The following is a 10229-nucleotide window of genomic DNA, read 5'->3' as shown; positions in this document are numbered from 1 at the left end:
CTCTATGTCAGTATACATCGGAATTAACCAAATATAATTTCTTTGTCCATTACCGTGAATTTATATATATATATATATATATATATATATATATATATATATATATATATATATATCATTCGAGCTACAAATGTCCTTTAATATCTAATTCGCTCTACCTCGGAATTGATATATTTTCATATATGTACCGAAGGGGAATTTTTAGTTGATAATAATTTCGTCCCCTCATAGGATCGAACCACATTCCAGTGGACGGGAATGAAATCAGGAACGGCCAGTGACGTTATCCAGTCGGCCAACAGGGAGGCTATAAGTTTCATATCGATTCTGACCTTACAAATTCACCGTCGACCTAGGTGTTTTCGTAATTAGCATCGATATGAAACCCCCTCTAACCATGTTAGCCAATTAGAACGTTTTGACCACGTAGCCTTGTAATGAATAATTATACATCACCGTGATTCATAATAGATCATTCGAGCTACAAATGTCCTTTAATATCTAATTCGCTCTACCTCGGAATTGATATATTTTCATATATGTACCGAAGGGGAATTTTTAGTTGATATTATCAACTAAAAATTCCCCTTCGGTACATATATGGAAATATATCAATTCCGAGGTAGAGCAAATTAGATATTAAAGGACATTTGTAGCTCGAATGATCTATATGAATCACGGTGATGTGATATATATATATTATATATATATATATATATATATATATATATATATATATATATGTGTGTGTGTGTGTTGTGTGTGTGTGTGTGTGGTGTGTGTGTGTGTGTGTATATCATAGTATAATCGAGTGTGACTGTAGATACTGCCCGATGCAGAGTAGTTCACGTTCTTGAAGGGAATGTCATGAAAGATTGAACAAACATGTTGTAACTTCCATTTTATTAACAGTGGAAGCGTGAATCTTGATGTTTCCAAGAAGCACCGCAAAGTGGGGACGACATACAATGAAGAAATTCCTGGAAGCAAAAACCTAAGTGCGGTTCCTATAACATGAACATAGGGCAGCTACCTTACTACTAAGGAAGCCAATACGGGTTGGAATGATCCCGAAAAGAGAACAATACTCCATGCACAGACATAAATCACCAAAAATCTGGAAAGCTGCTGAGAGGAGAAGCAAATACATCCACTAATGAGTACAGCCAACTTCTTAGAAGCATACCTCGCCAGGTTCATAATGTGATCTTCCCGTGATATTCTAATAAATTTCTAAGCCTATTTGAATAGCCTATAGAACCATTGAGACCTGTACATACTCACCTGGCCATGAAAAGCGTGAATATGTTTAAGAAATAAAAGCCAGAGTTAATGGAAATATAACGACAGAAATAAAACACTTATTTATAGGAACAGAATATTAACCACGAAATTCTGAAATTCCACGATAACAGTCCTAAACAGTCGTGGACATGAAATAAAGAAAAATAAAATAAAAAGCAAATCTCAACTTGGTGAACCATCAAGCAAAATCTTAAAAAATATCAAACAGACTTCAAAATTCCCTCTCGAATAAATTACAAAATCAATAAGATTCTAACTAATAAACAAACAACTACTGACGAAATTAAGCAAAAAGCTGCTATTATGAAAATATTCCTTTGAACGAAAAAAAAAATCACGAACAGAAACAAACAAACCTTTCTGATATAATCCTCTTATCCAAACACATCTACGAGAACAAACATAGAGGGTTTACGTATGGGAGAATGAATTCGCTAGAGGATTGATCAACATCCAATGCGATTCCTAAAAACAAAATCCTAAAAGAAATACAGCAAATTTGTCGTTTGTTTTTATTGCTTTGTACCATATTGCACAGGTCGGAATTCTGTTTTTAAAATTACACCAGTCTGGAAGCAATAAGGAAACACTTCCTATACCTATAGATTCATTAATTGAAGTTCAAAACGGTAACATATCTTGTCTACCAAGCGAGAAGTACCAAGTGCGAATTCAGACAAGTACAGACCAACAGATGAACAGTTACCATATCATACAAATTATCATGCATACAAATTTAAAGAGGCCTAATAATCTTACTTCAAATAAAATCCCTAGCGCCTATGTTGATTTAAGAGTAACTAGCATATAGGTGACTGCTGTGGTCGCAATCATGGGAAGAGGCTAGCAACCTTATCCTGACATAAATTTATATATATATATATATAGATATATATATATATATATATATATATATATATGATAAATATATATATATATATATATAATATATATACATACATACATATATATATATACATATATATATATTTATTTATAAATACATTTACATACACTATATATATCCCATATATATACATACATCTATATATAAATGTGTATATATATACATATACATATGTCTGTAAATGTGTATGCATATAATAAAAATATGTGTATATATACATATATATATATAATTCTCTAAATAAATTACAACGTACAATAAAAATACACAGAGTATAAGGCCAAGGGGAAAATAAAAACCCGGGTGCCGAATTTCATATGGTTTGAGTCCACTGAATCCGGTGTTCAAAATATTAAATGTAAATGTGACCTTTTCATACAACAAAATTATAAGGCAAACGCTTATATGAAACTGTCTGCATCCGAGTAGGAACATAATTTATAAATCCCATGTGCTGACTGTGATCCACTTTATTTGTGCCAGACAAGCAAGAAATTAATTGTCAGAATAAATCAACACAGATAATCACATACCCCAAAAGAACCATGCTCATTTCGTACACTTGGTGAAAAATCACTTAAAACTAATTGGTCCCATTATTGTATAACAATTTGAAGCAGTAATACTGTCAGCAGAAATCCCTTTAAATCGGAAAAAATGCAGGTAACAAATGGAAATAATAGTAAGTTAAGGTTTATTATTATTAATAAGAACAGCCCCAAGACTGACTACTAATCTTAAAATTACCCGTGATTCCTGTGGATGTCCTTGATTAACCCAATAACTAATTTAGGAAAGTTGTTTCTCATCTGCAGACCAACATCAGAAAAATTACCTTTACGCGCATAAAATATTGTTTCACTATTTTAGTAAATATGACGTTTTATCTTTCCTTGTAATCATTTTCGGTTGTGTGTAGCTTGCTTGCGAATGTTTTAAATAGAGACAGAAGCTCTTAACAAAGATGTTTCACTTAGGTAGTGGCTATACACCAACGTGATATATATATATATATATATATATATATATATATATATATATATATATATATATATATATATATATATATAATATATATATATATATACACACACACACACACCAACACACACACAAGCATTAACTCTTACAATTCTTTTGATCACAAAAACACAGTCTTCATGACGCCCCCCCCCTCCTCTCTCTCTCTCTCTCTCTCTCTCTCTCTCTCTCTCTCTCTCCATTCAATCACCATACATTAACAATATGCTAAAAGGATTATGTATTGCGCTCTGGAGCTACTTGCATTTCTGATTAACACTAACTAATCGCACAATGTCATTTCACGAATAGTGACTAAGCATCGGTGCCCAGTGCCATGTTCTCTCTTCAGATATAAATGAGGAACTGTTGTCCTTGCTTTCCTTATTCGGGCGTATACTGAAACATGTTTTAATGACGTCAGACATAAAAATCGTCATCGTTTTGTTTCATGTTTATCGTTGTTTAAAGGATACACAAACTTCAAAGTGTATCTTGGTGAAGTTACAGCATCACACAAATAAGAGAAGATATAATATTTACGAAAATGTATACTAAATGGAGCGATTCATATTTTCCAAATAACATGATGAAACAACTTCAAATACATATGTACACACACACACACACACATATATATATATATAAAAGTTTACGAAAAGCTACCTTCACCGCTACTCGAATAATGAACCTGATTAAGATAGGGAAGATGGGAGGATTGCAGAATAATCGCCACAAAGAAGAAAAAATTGAGTATAAAGGACTTCTATCTGCACGGCTTAAAGTAAGAGGAGCCTTGAAAGTTCCAAAGAGATGAAATACGCAAATCTCCATGACAGGAAAGAAAAGGCTCAAAAGAACATGCAAGTCGGTACGAGAGATGCGAAGATCCTTCGCGTATAATGAAGGAGCATCGTCTCTCTTTTGAAATGTTTCTTGTGTCAGATATTGAAGACAAATCTTTACATTTTTTTTAATTCGTTAAGACTTGAAGGGCAACGGAATTTTACTACTATTTGTGGAGTATCACAATCCTCTAGTCAAGGGCTTGAATGAAAATTGACAAGAACACATATGGGACGGAGAATACAGGACCAGTAAGTACAGCAAATCTGCATTCACGAACAGCTGACATTTATGCACTATTGTAAATAACTTAGTTTGAAATAATCAACATAATTCTAACACCACAGAGAGAGAGAGAGAGAGAGAGAGAGAGAGAGAGAGAGAGAGAGAGAGAGAGAAGAGAGAGAGAGAAGAGAGAGAGAGAGAGAGAGCAATCCAAACCACCGTTTCACAGTGGTCTTCTCCGAGACGCGAAACAAACTTAATCCCACTAAATCAACAAAGACCTCAAGGAAAAGAAGCTTAGAAAAGTAAAGAATGAAAAACCTATAAAATAAAATCCATGTCGACGTGGAGCGGCAAAATCATTATATGATAACTTCTTCACCACTATTCATTGGAAACAAGATACCAAATGTTTCCAATAGTACGTTATCAAGTTTCATAATCCCGAAATAAACACGATTTCACCAACCTAAAAAATTTCAGTTAAATTAAGATTGTATGTATATCTAACCAGTTTTAATACGAACATAAATACATCAAGTAGATCCGCTTCATTCTTTCTACTACTTTGTACTTTACTCTCTCGTTTCTGTTTCGTGAATCAGACTCGCTGCGGAATTTAAACATCGCATCCCTTCAGTCATGTTACCTTTAACTGACAGGAGTATTTGTGCCACTGCTGCAGTTGCTGGGTTATTTGTATTTGGATTTCACAGTCGAGACCCGAAACCTATAGGAATGAAATGGAATATGGAATTTTGGACTAAGGCCAAGCACCAGGACCTATGAGGTCATTCAGCGCTGAGAAGGAAATTGGGAGTATAAGGATTTTTAAAGGTGCAACAAGAGGAAAACCTCGCAGTGGCATAATGAAACAATTGTCAGGGGAGTATGGATAACACGGAGGAAGACAGAGTGCCATGCATTATGATGACATGTACAGGGAAGTTTGCCTGTTGGGTCCGCCAAGTGCAGTTTACCAATTTGACTCTCGCTGCATTTGTTAACGAAGCGACAACGTAGCCGGAATTTTGACTACGGCAGTAAGAAGCTCGTCAGCAAGCAAAGAGGTGGTCTGCCTTGAGGAGTAGTGGGGCAGTGAAAGGACGTGGTCCGGTAGCCCTTGCGTGAACTGGAAGAATCCCCAAGGAGTGGACAGCATATACCGTAATACGTCTTGGGTAGTGATCACCTTTTGTTACGTGTGCTTTATCTCTCCATGGGTTTTCTTTGAGGTGTTGACCGCAAGTCACGTACCGACTATTTTGTCCTGGTCTATTTAGTTGCTTTATACGATGCTGTGTGTTAATGTATTAGTTACGATTGTTTATTAGTTTGCATTTAATTGTTTGTTAGCTATTATTTTGGTTTATGTTCAGTCTGTTTTTTGAAATAAATATATTTTTTAAAGAAAATAGTTTCCTTTCTGCAATATTTACCAATGTCTTGTGTATGAACCTTTTATGAAGGGAACGGTCTCCTTTACCCTAGTGAATTAAGCCATAACAAGCTTGAACTATAAAATTCACGCGACACAGAGAATATAAATGGAATCAAAGGAGTTGCAGCTAGGAGCCGAGGGGACGCTGCGAAGATGATGCCTACAGTGCACCACATGAGGTGCATTGACGGCACCACCAACCCCCACTACGGAACCGAAAATTATAGTTCTCTCATGGTGAACGGTGAGTAGTCTTTGTACCATGGCCTTCAGCAGTCATTGGTATAACTCCCTTTGCCTGAAGGTACACTTCTGCACGTTTTAAATTAGTTCTTTATTTTCATGTTTTATTTATATAATTATTCATTTCATATACTTTGGTTTTGTTTGTTTGTATGGTGCTTTTACGTTGCATGGAACCAGTGGTTATTCAGCAACGGGACCAACGGCTTACGTGACTTCCGAACCATGTCGAGAGTGAACTTCTATCACCAGAAATATTTTGATGGGCTTGATGTCTTTGTTTTGTTGGTTATGTAATGGGAGTGGATTTTCTTTTAACTAGTGCTTATTTTCGGGATTAGTGAGGATTTATTTTTAAGAGTTAATTGTGATTTATGAAGTTGGTGACGATTTTTAAGGATAATGGTGACTGGGTGCTAAAGAGGCTAGTTAGACAGAGGTCTATCCATGTTTATTGATTTTGGAATAAATAGGTCGTTTGGTGGTGAAGACAGTCAAAGGTGTCCTAAACAGAACTGCTGTTGTTTTCTTTTGGAATTTAGATCCTCAAAGGTTCTCTCTCTCTCTCTCTCTCTCTCTCTCTCTCTCTCTCTCTCTCTCTCTCTCTCTCTCTCTCTCTCTCTCTCTCTCTCTCTCTCTCTCCAAGTTCCAAGGGTAAGATAGTTTCTCTGTCGTATAAAATTTCTCTCTCTCTCTCATCGATAACAAGCAAGAGTAGGATGAATGTTCTTACATAAGATTCTCTCTCTCCTCTCTCTCTCTCTCTCTCTCTCTCTCTCTCTCTCTCTCTCTCTCGTTTCTCTCTAAGTAAGACCATCTTGCCTTCTTTTTGGTGAGTCGTACCCGCGTGAAGTCAGATTAATCAACAGATATCACAAGTTTAACATACGACTAGAATTTGAGAAATACTAGAAGTGTTCGTGAACTATCGGTGATAAGATTAGTGTGAAAATAGTAGGATAAAGCGTCTTCTAAGTTAAGTAGTTTATCAAGTGTAATACTATAAATCAGAACAAGATGGCAGTAAGTTCCAACTGCGGGAAAGAGGTGGCGTAATTTGGCGTGTCTAGCAGATTCGCAATACGATGAGGTAGCAGGAAGGGAACTGGCATTTCTCATCTATGAAATCAGCAACAGTCCTAACCAAAAAGATACAAAAGCATTCATAGATATATTAGAAGGATATAATCCTTCAAACTGGAACAAATCTAATGAAAACATCTTGAAAATAATTGAAGAAGTTCCAAATAAAATCCAAGTGGTCAAGAGACTCATAAAGAAAATATACATAAACCAACATATTCCGACAAAGAAAATGAATAAGGTGAATCTTGTGAATATCCTAATTGATGCATTAGGAAAAAGAATGCCAAAAGCATGCAAACTGTGTAAGGTTTGGTATAGCATAGTCAATCCACAAAACCTAATCAGAAAATGTGCTGCATGCAACATTCCGCACCCATCCACAGTGTGCTGAGGTAATACAAGATTTGAGAAAAGATCAAGAATTTTTTGTTCAACATGTCTATCATGGATAGACAATTTTGTTATTAAATCAAGATTGAATGTACAAATAGTTGAGGTTGAAGAAGAAGAGAAGAGGAAGAAGAAGAAGAAAAAGAAGAAGAAAACGGAAGAAGAAGTAAACAAAAATGAAATGACAGCAAAAAAATAAGGAAAACAAAGAACAAGATAAAAGTATGGATGCAGAGATACTCATTGATACTACAATATGAGGCAATAAAGCAGCATACCTACGAAGAAATAAATTACGATATGACAACAGAAAAGCAATCCCGAAGAGGCTCTACCCAGATCTATACAATGACGGGAAAGAGGAAAAAATAGACAAGAAAGACAAAATCTGCAACCTTTGAAAAGAGGGAATTGCAGATTTGGAGAAAGATGTTACTACAAAACATCCTAAGATATGTCAAAACTATGAAATATATGGTAAATGTGCATACTTAGATGGATATGGGGATGATTGCAGAGATCTGCATCCAAAAATATGTAAAAACCTAAAAGAAGGGAAAAGGATGTAAGTTCGACAAAAAATGCAAATATATGCACCCTGTAAGCCATGAATCATAATCAAATAAATAACCAACCAAGTAATAAAATCCAAAATAGAAAGAAACAAATAAAGAGAGAAATCAAGAAAAGCAAACCACCAATGAGATATGCAGAGGTGTCAGCAAAAAAATTTCAAAGCATCAAGCTCCGAAATTCTACTCAAGAGATAATAACTGTATTTATTATGCAAGAGGATATTGCAGAAACGGAGGAGAAATTGCAAATTCAGACACAAAATGAATAATTATGATGAAAGGAAGATCAAATATTATGGAAAAGTTGGATTTTTTAATGTCAGAATTTCTGGAAATGAAAAAAAGAACAACATACCAGAACAGGAAAGAGACATGGGAAAATCCTTATTACTACCAGTATTAAATGAAAAGGAGAAAACACGCAAACCATCATAGTGATGAATGCGCAGGGTTTAGTTACGAGTAACTCAAAAAGAAAAATAGAGTACTTAGAAAGAACTAACCCAAAATGAAAAGAAAATAGATATAATGATATAAGTGAAACCTGGTATTCCCAAGAGACTGGGAATGATGATCAAATAAAAGGGTTCCAAACTTATAGATCAGATAGAAAAAATAGGAATCAAGGGGGAACCGCAATATATGGGAAAGACAAAAAAACAAGGAAAAATATATGAGAAATATAGTAACTCAGAATGTGAACTAATAGCGGTAGAATTTGAATCTTGAAAAATTGATGAACATAGTAATATATAGACCTCCTAATACTAAAGAGTTTGACTTAATAATTGAAAAATTGGATGATATATGTAGAAATCACAAGGACTGGACTATTCTCCCATCTGGTGACTTCAACTTTCCTTTCGTAGAATGGAAAGAAACGAATAGGAGATTGTGGTTGTACTTATACATATAAAAAAGAGAGTAATAGTAGTGCAGAAGATAAGAGGCAATTTGAAAAGCTATTAGATATGCTACTAGAATACACATTCAACAAATAAATCACCTGCCAACAAGAAAGGAAAATACTTTAGACCTAGTATTTGTGAACGAGATGAATTATGTTAAAGAAATAATAGTTTATAATGCGAATATTCAGACCATAATGTCATAGAATTAACAGTTCATTCCAAAGCCAAAGCAATGAAAATAGAGATAAGCAAGAAATGAAAAAGTGGGAAGGATATAGGAAAATAACAACTTCTACAGTAAAAATATAAAATGGTCAGAAATTAATGAAGAATTAAACAAAGATTGGGATAACATTTTCGTAAGTGATGACATAAGGGTAAATACGGAGATATTATATAAAATATTGGAGAAAATAGTGGGAAAAATATATACCGAAGAAGAAAAGTAAACATCATTCATGCATACCAAGAGACAGAAGGATCTTGTTCCAGAAAATCAGAAAGTGGAAAAAAGGTCTTGCAAAAGAAAAAAATGCATGGAAAGTCATAGAACTAAAAAGTAAGATAGAAAATGCAGAACAAAAGATTATACAATCAAAAGAAAATGAAAAAACGGGACTTGGAAGAAAAAACCCTATTAAATATCAAGCAAAACCCCAAGCTATTATACTCATATGCGAAGAAGATGAATAAAAGAAGAATAGAAATAGGCCCTCTGAGAATTGAAGGGAGAATTAACGAATGAAAAAAGGAAATTTGCAACATACTGGCAGAACGATATAAGAGAGAATTCACCCCTAGAATAGATAATGAAGATAATGATATAGAAGTAAGGGATGAAAATAGTGAATATTTAGCTGACATAGATATTAATGAAGCTGATTATTGGTGCAGGCTATTAATGAAATTAAAAATGGAGCTGCTGCAGGGCCTGATGGATTCCTGCTATTTTGTTAAAGAAAGTAGTTCATTCTATCGCAAAGCCACTTTGCAATATTATTAAGACAAAAGTATAGATACAGGCAAGATTTATGATGAGCACAAAATTAGCATATATTACCCCTACTTTCAAAAGTGGATCAAGACTAGAAGCAAGTAATTATAGGCCTGTGAGTCTAACATCACAATATTATGAAAGTGTATGAAAAGGGTAATGAAGAAAAATATTATGAAACATTTAATAAAAAATAATTTGTTTTAATAAAGGACAACATGGTTTCGTACCCGGAAAAAGTACACAAACCCAACTGTTAGTCCACCGTGAGAACATATTCAAAAAT

Source organism: Macrobrachium nipponense, chromosome 6, assembly GCF_015104395.2.
Source record: "Macrobrachium nipponense isolate FS-2020 chromosome 6, ASM1510439v2, whole genome shotgun sequence".
Lineage (NCBI taxonomy): Eukaryota > Metazoa > Arthropoda > Malacostraca > Decapoda > Palaemonidae > Macrobrachium > Macrobrachium nipponense.
This window is presented reverse-complemented; position numbering follows the sequence as displayed.